Here is a 16,852-nt window from a genome sequence, read left to right as displayed (position 1 = left end):
AGGCTATATAGAGTCACTAAGAGTGTATTGAGAGGAGGGATGAAATAATCAGACCTGCACTTGAGGAAAATGATGCTGACAGCTTTTTGAAAAGTGGTTTGGACAGGATGGACAATTAAGAGACTATTTTAATAATTCAAGAGATAGATGGTTAATGCCTCACCTGGTGGTTGCTATATGTTGCTGCAACTAAGTCTGAATAGAGAAAAGGGATCAGATGTGAGAGATGTGGGAATGGAATGAATAAGATTTGGTAACTGATTAGTTATGTGGGTGAAAAACAGTGAGGAATCAAAAGTGACTACCATGTTGTAAGAATCCAGATGGCTAGAAGAATAGAGGATCCTTTAAAAATAACAGAAAAGTATAGAATATTATGGATTTGGTAGGAAAGATAATAAAATCATAACTTTGATGAAGACCACATAGTCCATCCATATCTGCTTATCCATTGTGACTCACTGTGTCATCCAACATTGAAATGGGAAAGGTAAAATTCACAAGTTACTTTCCCCACTACAGAACCCATTCTCTAAGAATTGTCTATCAAAATCACGAAGTCCTATGAAAAGATGATATTTTCCCAGTTACATATAGGCAGCTGCTCTTTTTGGGTGCTGAGATTTTACAGCACTCTATGAATTCATGCTTGGCTCAAAAGGTATAAGATTGAGAACTCTAGGGTAGACAGAAGGACAGAGTTTGGAGGTAAAGATAAGTAGAGGACAGTGATGTGAGGATATGAGTAGGTAAGTGTGAATGTGTTTGAGACAAGCCCTATGATTGATTTTCCCTGAAGAAGGTGGGATTCAACTCATTTTGGAGAATTACATGCTCCTTAAGGTCATGACCCTTTCCACATTTTGAAGAAAACCAATCTAGATCACTACACTTTTATGGTATAGATGAGAAAACCAACACTAAGAGATATTAAGTTATTCAAGAGCATGAATTACTTAATGGCAGCCCTGAGGCTAAATTCTAGTGTTTTGTTTGTTTGTTTGTTTGTTTTGTTTTTTACCAATTTGACATGCCTATTATTTTCCCTGTTCTGGTTAGTTTCCTGGGAATGTTAGAAAAAAAAGAAAGATTCTAATAATGAGAGAGGTCAAGAAGAGAAATGAGGAAAAAGGAAATGCTATAAAATATTTTTTAAGGACCAGATAGTCCATATGTCTTAAGGACTGGAGAACTTGCCTCACTCAAATAAAACTCAGATTCAAGTCCTGCTTCTGATACATACAGACTTTGAGACCTTCACAAAAGCTTAATCTCTCACATTAAGTTTCTAATATTTGATGTTATGTAATAGCTGTTAAAGGAATATAAGCTCTTTGAAGGGAACTTCATTTTATTTTTTGAATCTATAATGAATGAATGTATGTTATTTTATTGACTGATCATAGTCTGCAATAATTAAACAAGTATTTATTAAATACTTACTTTGTACTAATGCTAGGATAATAAAACAAAGAGCAAAAGTAATTTATACTCTCAGGAGTTTATACTCCAATTTAGGAGACAACATATATAAATCAGTACATACAAAATAAAAGAAAGGTAAAAACAAAAGTAGAAGGAGTTTCCTTGTTGGGAGTTCCCACACAAGTGAAATAAATCTTTGAGAGGAGAAGTCTTTCTCCTCTCTTTTAAGAACCTCAAGATCTTTTTCCTCTCTACCACAACTCACTATTGAAAAATATAGATTCAAGTTCATTAATACTACCATGTATGAAATAAATGTTACTGTTTATTTACCTAAAAGTACTAGTATCTAAAAGTAATTTATAGGGAGCTGTGGCAAGATTTTGTCCATCATTCTCCAAAAAAGATTCTACCTAAATAGGAATAGAAGAAAGGGTCAAGAATCTCGATGTTCTATTCTTTATTGGGAAGATTAAATAAATAGAATTATACCATCTTCACTTTTGACTACTGCTGGTCTAGGATCATTATTTGGAAGTTCAAACTCAGCCTTACATTCACAGGCTGGATATTCCTTCACACCAAGTGCTAGTTTCATAAAAGAGGATTGCATGTTTTCAATACTGAATTAAACAATGTCTATAAAGAGATGGCAAACAGAAATCAGAAAAGTTAAACCAATAGGGACATACCAGACAATTCTCAAGGAGGTCCTGATAGTGAAGGGGAATTTCTTCAAATTCTGTAGGGATCCAAAGCAGGGGCATTTTAAGGCACTGCTTTCTCTCTTAAATATCTGCAAAAATAATATTTCTATTTTCTTCACTCAAATTGATCCTAAAGAAAATCTGGAAGAGAGAGTGTGTGTATGTGTGTGTGTGCTCGCGCGAGCACATGTGCGTGGCACATGCATACAATATCAAGTTGTTTGTTATACCAATTAGAAGTCTTTGAAAAATGTTCCAGGCTTAAACTGAGGTTACATTGGTAAATATCTAAGCATAAGCAAGATATTTTCTGCCATGGAATAGCTATGATTTAAGAAAAGCCAAGTCATACAAATAAAGAAATGAAACTAACAACAAAATTTCAAACTAACATTTCCAAGAGTAGGAGCTTCTTGGAACTTTTCAAATTAACATGCTTATTTTAATATTTTTATGTATATCAGATATACTGCTTATTTTTAAGATTGGTTTTACTACACTACAGACTATATCAAATTAGAATGATTTGCTTTTCATTCACATTTTACATGGGTTTTTTTTAATCTTAATAGTATTTTATTTTTTCAAATACATGCAAAGAGAGTTCTCAACATTCACCTTTGCAAAACTTTGTATTCCAATTTCTTCTCCCTCTTTTTCGTCCTCACTTCCTCCCAAAGGCAACAAATTATACATTGCAGGTTAAATATCACATTTGACTTTTTGATGAATGCATAGGAAGAAATTTTAGCCCTGTCTTTTATGGAGAGAAACAGAGATCTGAAGATAGTAATTCTTTTTTTTTTTTTTTTTTTTTTTTCAATATTGTATGGTGCCCATTTCACTCATAGTTCAAACATACATTTTTGTTTAACTGATGGGTTTCCTGAGTAATACATGGTTTTTCTGTGCTCTCAGTGTAACTTTATTCCCATTTGACTAAGTTCCCTTGTGATTTTTTTCTACAATGAAAACATATTGGTTCCAAATGCTTGCTCAGTTGAAGTTTTCTTTTCTGTCAGTACCATCAATGATTGAGCACACTGAAAGTTCAAGCCAGTCACTGCTCTGAGATGATAACTTTAATTTCTGCCTTTCAAAAGACTATTTATTGTGTGCTTGAGTTACAGTAAAGATTTGCCACTAGTATTCACTTGGCAAAAAGTTTGCTTGTAAGTAGAAAAATGAGTATTTCCTCTTAAGGAAAGAACAGAATATATGTCATATATTCTTCTCTTTTCTCTGCATAATATATCCTGACTGCCAAGATTTGGGATCTCACTGAGGGAACTATTACTTATAGTAGTTCAGTTCCAAACAAATCAATTTTTAAAAATTTTTCTATGCAAGATTTATTTTTTTAAAATGAGCATACTTCCTTTCTTGTTTTATCTCTTCCACCCCCACAATCATCTGACACATGCATGATGGAGAGAGCCCCCTCCCACTTCAGAGTATATGTGGTATTCCCTTCCTAATTTCAATATAACAGATAGAAGTTTAGTGAGCACAGGAGAGGTTGCGCCTGTATGTGAAAGTGGATCATATTTCTTTCTCTTCTCTTATGTCTTTCAAAAAAGGATGATTGTTGTGAGCTTCTGTAATCCTGTCTAGCTCTATTCCCCACCTAGCTGTCATGTATCTATGAATGACATCTTTATTTGTTTTATATTTATCCTCCTTTGGTCTTAAAAGAATGAGTACCAAAGGATGGATATGATCAGGTTTTTAGAAGTTCAAATTTGTGAACTTCCTAAGATTGGAAGAACCATTAGTAGTACCCTTTTCACCTGGAATAGGTAGACAAAATCATTTAACTCATAAAAGTCACAGGTATTTACAAAGAGGAGCCAGTACAACAGCCAAACTTCTTCCGTGACATATAAACTGAGATACTGTTTTCTACAAGAGCCAGAGCAGACACACAAATGACTGAAATAAATTTGGTAGTGACTCAGAGAGGGGAAAAAAAGGAGCCCCTGGATCATAAGGAGCAAAATGCCTCCTCAGCTCCCTATATTCTTTACACATTTATCTCACTATCTTGTACTTAAAAGTTGAGACCACTTTCTCCAAAAACTCTGTGTTCTCAAAAGGAGAGAAAATATGTCCTTAGTTTCAGAAATATTCCTGTAATTTTTCTCGTTGCTATGTTTTTCTCAGTAAATATTCCTATGTAAAAGCTAAATTACACTAACTGGCTGATTGATATGAGTGGAACACAAGAGACAAAGGCTTCTGAGTAATTTTATTAGCAGCCATTGCCCCTCCATGTTATACCTAGAAGCCAGATAAGTAAGTGCTAATAAGGGTTAGGAGACTGAGGCCAAAGTGGGTACATGAATTTTTTTGTATTAATGAAACTTGTGAAGCTTCAAGTATAAATACAAATCATGTGGTCTTTTTGCGTGTATTATTGGCACATAATATTGGTCTCTTATCTCTGTATGAGATTAGTAGTTTAATATAAATATTAATCCCCAAAAGGCAAGTTCTGGGCCAAACCTAGCATGTTTAACATAACAAAAAATGTTTACACACCTTCAGTGGAAGAACATTTTTGTTCTTTTATTAATGGATGTAGCACCATTCAACAAGTCTTTTAAGACTACTCACTGAAATGTTGGTAGCCAGATTGGGTCACTTGGGATTTCTTTGTTGCTAAATTACTCCATGAAGAAGACCAAAAAATGTAATTTTATCTTCTGTTGTTATTCTATGCAAAAGTCCCTGACATTTTGCTATCTGCTTGAGAAAGTGAAAAAGAGAAAAGTTACTTTTAAAAATTCTCATATGTTCTGAGATATTGGTAAACAAAGTAGAGGAGTATAAGAGGAAAGAGAATAAGATACTTTGTTCACTTGCAAACTGGATCTTCCTAACAAATATGTATCAAACATTTGTTTCAAACTAGTATAAAGACATTAATTTTGTTGTTTGTATGGGTTAATGGAAAGAATATTGGAATGGGAGTCAGGAAATGTTAGTTTTACATTCTCAGTTCTTCAACAAAGGTTAGTTATAACATAGACAAGTTTATCACTTTTTGTGGTTCTCAATTTCCCTATCTACAAAATAACAGGAGTAAACCAGATGATATTTAAGTGTCCTTCAAATTATAAAATTATAACATTATAAGACATTTGTGTGCTTTTGTGCAGATAGATTGTCAATTGTATGTTCTGTTAGATTTTGAATAGACTAAGGAAAGAGATCATATAACTATGTAAGAGGCAGGAGCAATTTGTCATTCAAACACATATCAAGGACTTACTATGTTCTAAATATTTTATTATGGATGTCCTTAAGCCCAGAGTCAAAACTAGGTGGGGCAAGAAAAACTGTGTAGTACTAATGAATTTAAAGAACACCAAATTGGCTGGAGGATGCCAAATTTAGAAGGTTCTTGCCAAAAGCTAATCTTGCATCTCTGCTTACTTTGAAGATGGGGGTGGGGTGGTGGAAAAAGGAGAGTTATTTTGGGTCATTGCAAAAGGGAATTCATTTGGAAAAGAATGGGACAAACAATACTCCTGGTTCCCCTAACAAACTGGCCATCCACCTAGCCAACTGTGCCACTGGATGCCACCTCCCTTTCAAACAGGCTCTAGGAAAGAAGGAACAAGCTGAGTCTGTTTCCACCAGAAGCAGCTCAAATAAGCTAGACAACAGTTCTAATCTAAGATTTCATTATATTTGAGACTGCCTATACTTACAGGGAGCAGGTGAAAAGTCCATGAGCCAACCCACTTCTCCACAAACATAGCAATCCAGGAATGCATTATTCTTCTTCACTAATCCACAGGGCAACAAACAAACTTAGGGGCAAGACCACACCAATGCACATACATCCTGATGGCCTGAAGTCAAACCTCTGCAAAGGGTCCAGATTTCCTTTGCTATTCCCTACCTGCTCTGAGGCCTCATACATCATCCACCCAAAAATGGAGAGACAAGAGGCTTGGTCAAGTTTAAATAGGATCAGAGATGGTCTTGGTAGAGAAATGTAGGGAACTAATGTCCATAGATGCGTCATGGCGGGGTGACCTAGCACTTCCTAACAAAGCAAAATTAATTAAACCAAGCAAGATGAGTCAATGCTCATTTTTCCTACACTTGTTTTATATAAAGCACTCTAATAGAACATGAAAACACACAAAAAAATAAAAAAAAACAGTTTCTGTTTTTCTGGGTTTTTTGGGAGTTTGATTGATATAATATTAAATAAATAGATTAGTTTAGGGAGTATTGTCATCTTTATTATATTTGCTCAACCTACCCATGAGCATTTGATTTTTTTTCCCCAATTGCTTAGATCTGATTTTATTTGTGTGGAAAGTGTTTTGTAGCTTTGCCCATATAGTTCCTGATTTTCCTGTGGCAGATAGATTCCTAAATATTTTATTTTATGGACAGTTAATTTAAATGGAATTTCTCTTTGTATCTCTTGCTGTTAGATTTTGTTGGTGCTGTATAAAAATGCTGATGATTTATGGGGATTTATTTTGTATCTTGCAACTTTGCTAAGGTGGATTATTTCTAATATCTTTTAAGTTGATTCTCTGGGGTTCTCTAAGTATACCCTCATATTATCTACAAAAAGTGATAATTTGGTTTCCTCATTACCTACTCTAATTCCTTTAATCTGTTTTTCTCTTATTGCCAAGGCTAAATTGAATAGCAATGGTGATAGTAAGCAACTTTGTATCACCCGTGATCTTACTGAGAATGGTTCTAATTTATCTACATTACATATGATGCTTGCTGATGGTTTTAAATACATACTACTGACTATCTTAAGGAAAAGTCCACTTATCCCTATACTATCTAGTATTTTTAATAGGAATGAGAGTTGGACTTTATTAAATTCTTTTTTTACATCTGTTGAGATAATCATATGGCTTTTGTTAATTTGTTTATTGATATAGTCAATTATGCTAATAGTTTTTCAGCCCTGAATTTCTGGTATAAATCCCACTTGGTTGTGGTATATTAACCTGGAGATGATTATCTGTAATCTTTTTGCTAATATTTTCTTTTTTTTTAATTTATTTTTTTAAATAATATTATCTATTGTATTCATTTTTCCAAATAATCCCCTCCCTCCCTCCATTCCCTACCCCCAATGACAGGTAATCCCATACATTTTACATGTGTTACAATATAACCTAGATACAATATATGTGTGTAAATACCATTTTCTTGTTGCACATTAAGTATTAGCTTCCGAAGGTATAAGTAACCTGGGTAGATAGACAGTAGTACTAACAATTTACATTCACTTCCCAGTGTTCCTTCTCTGGGTGTAGTTATTTCTGTCCATCATTGACCAACTGGAAGTGAGTTGGATCTTCTTTATGTTGAAGATATCCACTTCCATCAGAATACCTCTTCATACAGCATTGAAGTGTACAACAATTTTCTGGTTCTGTTCATTTCACTTAGCATCAGTTGATATAAGTCTCTCCAAGCCTCTCTGTATTCCTCCTGCTGGTCATTTCTTACAGAGCAATAATATTCCATAACCTTCATATACCATAATTTATCCAACCATTCTCCAATTGATGGGCATCCATTCAACTTTCAGTTTCTAGCTACAACAAAAAGAGCTGCCACAAACATTTTGGCACATACAGGTCCCTTTCCGCTCTTTAGTATTTCTTTGGGATATAATCCCAATAACAGCAATGCTGGGTCAAAGGGTATGCACAGTTTGATAACTTTTGGGGCATAGTTCCAAATTGCTCTCCAGAATGGCTGGATTCTTTCATAACTCCACCAACAATGTATCAGTGTCCCAGTTTTCCCACATCCCCTCCAACATTCATCATTATTTGTTCCTGTCATCTTAGCTAATCTGACAGGTGTGTAGTGGTATCTCAGAATTGTCTTAATTTGCATTTCTCTGATCAGTAGTGATTTGGAACACTCTTTCATATGAGTGGAAATAGTTTCAATTTCATCATCTGAGAATTGTCTGTTCATATCCTTTGACCATTTATCAATTGGAGAATGGTTTGATTTCTTATAAATTAGGGTCAGTTCTCTATATATTTTGGAAATGAGACCTTTGTCAGAACCTTTACTTTTAAAAATATTTTCCCAGTTTGTTACTTCCCTTCTAATCTTGTTTGCATTAGTATTGTTTGTACAGAAACTTTTTAGTTTGATGTAATCAAAATCTTCTATTTTGTGATCAATAATAATCTCTAATTCTCCTCTGGTCATAAATTCCTTCCTCCTCCACAGGTCTGAGAGGTAGACTATTTTCTGTTTCTCTAATCTATTTATTATCTCACTCTTTATGCCTAAATTATGGACCCATTTTGATCTTATCTTGGTATATGGTGTTAAGTGTGGATCCATATCTAATTTCTGCCATACTAATTTCCAGTTTTCCCAACAGTTTTTTCCAAATAATGAATTTTTGTCCCTAATGTTGGTATCTTTGGGTTTGTCAAGGATTAGATTGCTATAGATGTACCCTTTTTTGTCCTTTGTATCTAATCTGTTCCACTGATCTACCGGTCTATTTCTTAGCCAGTACCAAATGGTTTTAGTGACTGCTGCTATATAATATAGCTTTAGATCAGTTATACCTAGACCACCTTCCTCTGACTTTTTTTTCATTAGTTCCCTTGCAATTCTCAACCTTTTATTCTTCCATATGAATTTTGTTGTTATTTTATCTAGGTCATTAAAATAGTTTCTTGGGAGTCTGATTTGTATAGCACTAAATAAATAGATTAGTTTGGGGAGTATTGTCATCTTTATTATATTCGCTCGGCCTATCCAAGAGCACTGAATGCCTTTCCAATTATTTAAATCTGACTTTATTTTTGTGGCGAGTGTTTTGTAATTTTTCTCATATAATTCCTGACTATTCTTTGGTAGATGGATTCCCAAATACTTTATACTCTCAACATTTGTTTGGAATGGAATTTCTCTTTCTATCTCTTGCTGTTGCATTTTGTTGGTGATATATAAAAATGCTGAGGATTTATGTGGATTTATTTTGTATCCTGCCACTTTGCTAAAATTCTGAATTATTTCTAATAGCTTTTTAGCAGAGTCTTTGGGGTTCTCTAAGTATACCATCAAAAGCAAAGAGTGATAGTTTTATTTCCTCATTTCCTACTCTAATTCCTTGAATCTCTTTCTCGGCTCTTATTGCCTAGGCTTTACTAATATTTTCTATAAGATTTTTGCATCAATATCCACTGGGGAGATTGGTCTATAGTTTTCTTTCTCTGTTTTCTTCCTACCTGGTTGAGGTATCAGTACCATGTCTGTGACATAAAAGGAATTTGGTAGGAGTCCTCCATTCCTTATTTTTTTCAAATAGTTTATATAGTATTGGACTTAACTGTTCTTTAAATGTTTGCTACAATTTACATGTAAATCCATCTAGTTCTGGGGATTTTTTATTAGGGAATTCATTAGTAGCTTGTTCTGCTTCTTCTAAAATGGGAATGTTTAACCAATTTACTTCTTCCTCTGTTAATCTGGGCAAGCTATATTTTAAAGGTATTCATCCTTTCATTTAAGTTACCAAATGATCAAATTTATTGGCATAAATTTGGGCAAAGTCACTCTTAATTATTGCTCTAGTTTCCTCTTCATTGGTGGATAGTTATCCCTTTTTATTTTTGAGACTAACAATTTTACTTTCCTCTTTACTTTTTCTAATCAAATTAACTAAAGGTTTATCTATTTGTTTTTTTTTTTTTTTCATAAAACCAATTCTTAGTTTTATTTATTAATTCAATAGGTTTGTTTTTGTTTGTTTGTTTGTTTGTTTTTTTTAGTTTCAATTTTATAGATCTCTTCTTTTATTTTTAGATTTTCCAGTTTGGTATTTGATTTGAGTTTTTAAAATTAGTTCTTTTTCTAGCTTTTTTTAGTTTCAAGCCCAATTTATTGATCTTTTCTTTCTATATTTTATGCAAGTAAGCATCTAGAGATATAGAATTTCCCTCTATTACAACTTTGGCTGAATCTCATAAAATTTGGTATATTGTCTCATTATTATCATTCTTTTGGATGAAATTATTGATTGTTTCTATGATTTGCTGTTTCACACATTCTTTCTTTAGGATAAGATTATTTAGTTTCCAATTAATTTTGGTCTATTTTACCTGGCACTTTATTAAATATAAATTTTATGGCATCATTATCTGAAAAAAATGCATTTACTATTTCTGTCTTTCTGCATTTGATTTTGAAGTCTTTATGTCCTAATATATGGTCAATTTTTATATAGGTTCCATGAACTGCCGAAAAGAAAGTGTACTCCTTTGTCTCCTTTCAATTGACTCCAAAGATCTGTCATATCAAGTTTTTGTAGTATTTTATTTACTTCTTTAACTTCTTTCTTATTTATTTTGTGGTTTGATTTTTTTAGTTCTGAGAAAGCAAGGTTGAGATCTCCCACTAATATAATTTTATTGTCTGTTTCTTCTTGCAACTCTCTTAACTTCTATTTAGTTACTATACCACTTGGTGCATATTTGTTTAATATTGATATTGCTTCATTGATAATATTGATATTGCTATGGTATCCTTTAGCAAGATATAATTTTTTTCCTCATCTCTTTTAATTAGATCAGTTTTTACTTTTGCTTCTTCTGAGATCAGGATGGCTACCCCTGTTTTTTTTTTAAACTTTTTCTCAAGCATAATAGATTCTGCTCCAGCCTTTTACCTTTATTCTGATATCATTCTGCTTTAAATATGTTTCTTGTCTATTTCTAGCCATATGAAAAGATGCTCCAAGTCATTAATCAGAGAAATGCAAATTAAGACAACTCTGTGATACCACTACATACTTGTCAGATTGGCTAGAATGACAGGGAAAGATAATGCAGAATGTTGGAAGGGATGTGGGAAAACTGATACATTGTTGGTGGAATTGTGAATACATCCAGCCATTCTGGAGAATGATTTGGAACTATGTTCAAAAAAGTTATCAAACTGTGCATACCCTTTGATCCAGCAATGTTACTATATATACATATGTATATATGTATATAATACTGTTTCTTTGGGTCAAATCTGGTGAGGCTAAGATTCACATAATACCCATCACTCTCCTTTCTTTCCCTCAATTATACTATGTTTTCTTTTCCTCTTCCTGAGATGTAATTTTCCTCATCTTACCTCCATTTCCCCCTTTTTTTTTTCTGTTACAATTTCCTTTCCATTTTTAGTGTCTTTTTTATAACAGTAAAATTAGATTTATACATGTACTGTCAATGTATACCCATAATAGAAATACAGTTCTCAGGAATATTTTTTTTCTTTTGACTTTTTTATGCTTCTCTTGAATTCTATATTTGAAAGTCAATTGTGTGTGTGTGTGTGTGTGTGTGTGTGTGTGTGTGTGTGTGTGTGTAGCTCTGGTCTTTTCATAAAAAAATAAATGGAATTCAACAGGTTCATTGAGTGTTCATCTTCTTCCCTGAAAGAAAATGCTTGGTTTAGCAGGGTAATTTACTCTTGGCTGCATTCCAAGTTCCTTTGCCTTTTGGAATATCAGATTCCAGGCCCTTCAATTCTTTAAAGTGGAAGCTGCTAGATCCTGTGTAATCCTTATTATGGCTCCTCGGTATTTGAATTGTTTCTTTCTGGCTGCCTGTAATATTTTTCCTTGATCTGATAGTGCTGAAATTTAGCCACAATATTCCTTGGGATTTTAATTTTGGGGTGTCTTTCAGTAGGTGTTTTTCAACAGTCATGTTACCTTCTGTTTACATGACATCCGAGCAGTTCTTTTTTCATTATGTATTTCAGGGAGTATAATAATCTTTACATTATCTCACCTATATCTATTTTCCAGATGTGTTGTTTTCCCAAGTCGGTATTTTACATTTTTTTTCTATTTTTTTCTTTTCTTTTCTTTTCTTTTTCTTTCTTTCTTTTTTTTTTTTTTTGTTTGTTTTTGTTTGTTTGTTTGTTTGTTTTGCTTGACTAATTCTTGTTGTCTCATGGAGTCATCCATTTCCCTCCACTTCTTATTTTTAGTGAATTATTTTCTTCATTTACTTTTTTTTACTTCTTTTTGTATTTGTCCAATTTAATTTTTAAATGAATTTGTTATGTTTTATGGATTTTTTTTCCATTTCACAAATTCTGTTTTTTAAGGAGTTATTTTCCTTTTCTATTTCACAAATTGTGATTTTGTAAGGAATGTTTTTCTTTTTCTTTTTCAGAAATTCTGTTTTCTGGGATTTGATTTCTTTTTCCATTTTATCAAATCTATCTTTTAATGAATTATATGTTTTTTTCATTTCACTAAGTCTATTTTGTAGTGAATTTTCTTCAGATACTTTCTGTGTTGTCTTTTCCAAACATATTAAATTTTTTTTCATTTCCTTTCCCTATTTTTTTTTCTAGCTCTCTTTCAAGATCCTTTTAATTTCTTCTAAAAGAACCTTGTGTGATGGGGACCAGGTTATATTGTCTTTTGCGACTTCATCTGGAGACAATCTGGCTGTAGTCTCCTCAGGGTTTGAAATCTGTTCTTCTCTTTTGCCATAAAAGTTGTCTATCATCAGTAAAAAAAAAAAAAAATACTCATCTTTTTAAGTTAAGGTCTGCCTTTAGGACAGGGGAGGTTTGTTAAGCTGCCAAAGCTGTTCTGGGTCAATGCTGATTCACTCCCCATGCTGGGTGGGTATGGCCAGATACCATGAGATTATGGTGTTTTGTGGTTCACTATAGATCTTTTCTATTTGTGTTGGATATTTTATAACTTCTCTGTTGATCTATTGGCTTGCAACCATGGAAGAATGGCCGACACTGCTGTAGATTCCTGTAGATTCCCTGAAACACTGGGTCTGCATCATCCTGTGGAGTCAGCAATGCCCTGGGACTCTTCTCTGGTGTTTGTGGTCAGCTGCTTGTGTTATGCTGCCTCCCACCTGTTTCCAATTGAAACAGACCTTTTCTGTTCTGGTACCTCCCATAGATTCTTTGTCATGCAGAGTCTGCACTGCCACACAGAGATGTCAGCACCCTGAGACTCTGCTGTTTGCGCTGGTGTTTGTATTCAGCTGGTTGCATTGGCTGACTCCCTCCCATTTCCAATTGAAATAGACCTTTGCTGGTGATCTTTGAAATTATCTTCTGCTGATAATTTGTTGCACTCCCAATATTTTTGGGTTCTGCTGCGCTACAGCTATTTCAGAGGCTAGATTTCATAATTAGTGTGAGGGGTGTTGAGAAGGTCAGACAGGAACATGTGTGTGGTCTCAGTCATCTTGGTTCTGCCCCTCCCCTCCTCTGAAGGAACTATTTTTCATAGTATCTTGGTGACTCTGGGTCATGACAGTAATTTGTACATAGCAAATATTTTGTCTGGCTTGAATTAATCAATTAGTCTTTCAAATAGGTGCTAGGTAGGTCTTCAATAGCTTGTCCAACAATTTCCTGAAATTTTCCCACTAGAACTTCACTATTGGACCTTCTCCATTTCAAACACTACCATCTCTATCAGAATGTAAGGTCTTTGCGGGCAAGGGGTATCTGGTTTATTTTTCTTTCTATACTGGCTGCTTAGATCAGTGTCTGAAACAAAATAAGTGCTAAATAAATGTTCTAACTATCCATTTAAATATATTTCATGTTTTGGAGAGAATTGCATTGAATTTACTTAGAACTGTATACTATGTTTAAAGAAAATATATACATTTATAAAAAAATCTGAAAATTTGAGAACTCTTTGTTATGAATTGATTTCTAAGTAAAAAGCATATCTAATGCAATATTATTTTTAGTCTGGGTTTTTTTTTTTCCCCTACAGAAAAGCTTGATTTCAACCACTTCTCTTTCTTGCATTTTTCCCTCATAAATAAAAGAGGAAACTGAAACTACTGTTTGGGAACTTCCACCCTAAGGCTCTGCTGTCTAAATTGCTGGAAAGTCTATATCTCTAATCATTTTTTAGATATAACTATGCTTTCCATAGTTTACATTGTTTTTTACTTCCTGCATGAAAGATTAATATTAGCTTTCCAAATCCCAGCCTTTCTTCAAAAAAATATTTCTATTGCTTTTCTTAAGGATGTGACTTCTCAAGCCAATTACATATGTGATTATCCATTATTGTATTGTCTCTCAGTTCAAATGTAAGTTTACTGAGGACAGGTATTATCTTGCTTTTATATCTGTATGCCAATTATTTCACACAATGGCTAGTAATTATCACCTAATAAATTATTTTTCATTATTCCATCATTATTCTTTCTAAAGAGACTAAAGTATATTTTGCTTCTAGGTTAAAAATTTGAATATTTAAAGAAAAATATATTCCTTTATGTCACTAATTTTAAATTTCATTCAATAATTGAAAACAATTATATATTGTCCAAATATTTTATAAATTAAAGTAACTGAATCTCTAATCATTAATCTCTAATAAATATAGTGTTATAGTGTTAATATCAGTCAATAGTTAATATCATTTTGTGCTATGGGTAAGTCATAGGAAATAATAAATACAATAATATATATATATAGGTATATATACATATACCTATATATATGTATATATATTTAAATCATGTTTACATTGATGAGCACCTAGGCTAATATCATATACTAGGCTGGTGGTAAATAACTGGTTGAATGAATGATGGAATTTATTCTCTACTTCATTCTACTGATCTCTTCCATTTATGGGTGAGTTCTTCTTATTGATGTAATATTTTGCTTATGAGAAATTCACTGATTTATAAAGATTCACACAGAGTTAAAATAAGAGGTTGGGCCAAAATCAATTATTATTTGCTGACGTATTTTGTTTGTTTGTTTGTTTTTTAAATGCAGGTTTAGCCATGATGATTCCTGTTAAGATTACTATAAAAACAGATTTAGTTAAAAGAGATAAAAAAAGAAACTACATTTTGTTGAAAGGTAAAATATACAATGAATTCAATTTGATATTTAACATGTGAACACTGACTAGAATAGTTTCTAAATAATTAAAGGAATAACTAAATTAATTATAAGGAGAAATAAACAATAACTATATTAGAAGGGAACCTCACTTTAGCTATTCAGTCCTGGATAATTCTCTAACTAAAACATAAATAAGAAATAAATTAAGGATTTGAATAATATTCCAGAAAAAATAAAATGTGATAGAACTATAGTAATTAATAAATAGCAATAGAAATGCAAACCTATTTTTAAGCTATGAATGCAATTTCATATTGATTTTGCCTTAAAACATAAAAACCTCAAAATACAGAGAAGCAGAAAGACCTCAGCTTCCCCTTATAGATCACATAAATATATATGTATATTTGAAAAAAAAAACAAGATTATATTATAGTTTTGATGAAAAAATAAACTAAATAATTAAATAGATCAAATAACTTAATTCAAATGAACTTGTGGATCAAAGAATAAATTCTAAAAATGACAGATTATTTTATTAAATGTAATTACAATAATGAAAGAACAATGAAGACAATGCAAATAAATCAATACTTAAGTGAAATTTCTGTCTCTATATATACTTGTTAATTCTCACAACTAAAAGAAATAACAAATCAATTCATTCAGAATGTAACTAAAATATTAAAAAATATTAAAAATATCACTTACACACCAAAATAGAAATAGTAAAAATCAAAGAATATTAACAAAATTAAAAATAGGAAAGAAACACTGTAGATAAAGAAATATCTAATTCTAGACAAAGAAAAAAGAATAAAATAAATTTAGCCAATTTGATTTAAAAGGAGAAAGAGAAAACAAAGTTAGGAGTTTCAAAAATTAAAATGGCTTCACACAAATAAAGAATATATTATTTCCAAAATACATATGCAAAAATGGTTTTAGCCCCTTTTTTGTGTCAAGGAACTGAGAATTGAGTAGATGCCTGTCAGTTGGCTGCATAAATTATGGTAATGTGTGTAATTGAATGTAATGGAGTATCATTGTTTTATAAGAAATGATAAGCAGGCTGGTTTCAGAAAATCCTGGAAAGACTTATATGAATTGATGCTGAATGAAGCAAGCAGAACCAAGAGGACATTGTACACAGAAACAATAAGATTATATGATGATCAGCTGTGATGAACTTGGATCTTCTGAACAATGCAATGATTCAAGGCAATTCCAAAAGACTTGAGATGGAAAATGCTATCTGCATCCAGACAGAGAACTATGGAGAATGAATATGAATTGAAGTATATTATTTTCACCTTTTTCTTTGTTGTTGTTTAATTTTTTTTTAAGTTAGACAATTTCATAGTTTGTAATAATATAATAGCATACATATTTTATCATAACTTAGATAACTTTCAGTTTTATCATATGGTATTAACTTTGTTAATTTAATGAGTAAAAAGTAGAATGTCAGAGTTAATTCATTTTTTATTTACATAGTCACTAACAATTTAGAATGTTTTTAAAAAATAAATCATTTCCCCTAGTCAATAACATCAAAAACTTCAATAAAATAGTGAATAGAAACAAAAATACTTAAATTAAGACAAAAGATATCTTAAAAACTTTCAGAGTCAAAAATTGAATATGTTTTTCAAGTTACTTGCTCTGATCACACACAAATACATGTCTGAGAATGGATTTGAATTCTGACACTAAGTCCAATACTTTATCCTCTCTGCCATCTAATAAGCATAACACAAGAAAACAATTCATGCCACAATTTCAGTTTTATAAAAATAAACAATATTAAGTACTTCTTG

This window comes from Sminthopsis crassicaudata, chromosome 5 (assembly GCF_048593235.1).
Source record: "Sminthopsis crassicaudata isolate SCR6 chromosome 5, ASM4859323v1, whole genome shotgun sequence".
In the NCBI taxonomy this organism is placed as follows: Eukaryota; Metazoa; Chordata; class Mammalia; order Dasyuromorphia; family Dasyuridae; genus Sminthopsis; species Sminthopsis crassicaudata.
Note: the sequence above shows the minus strand (reverse complement) of the source record.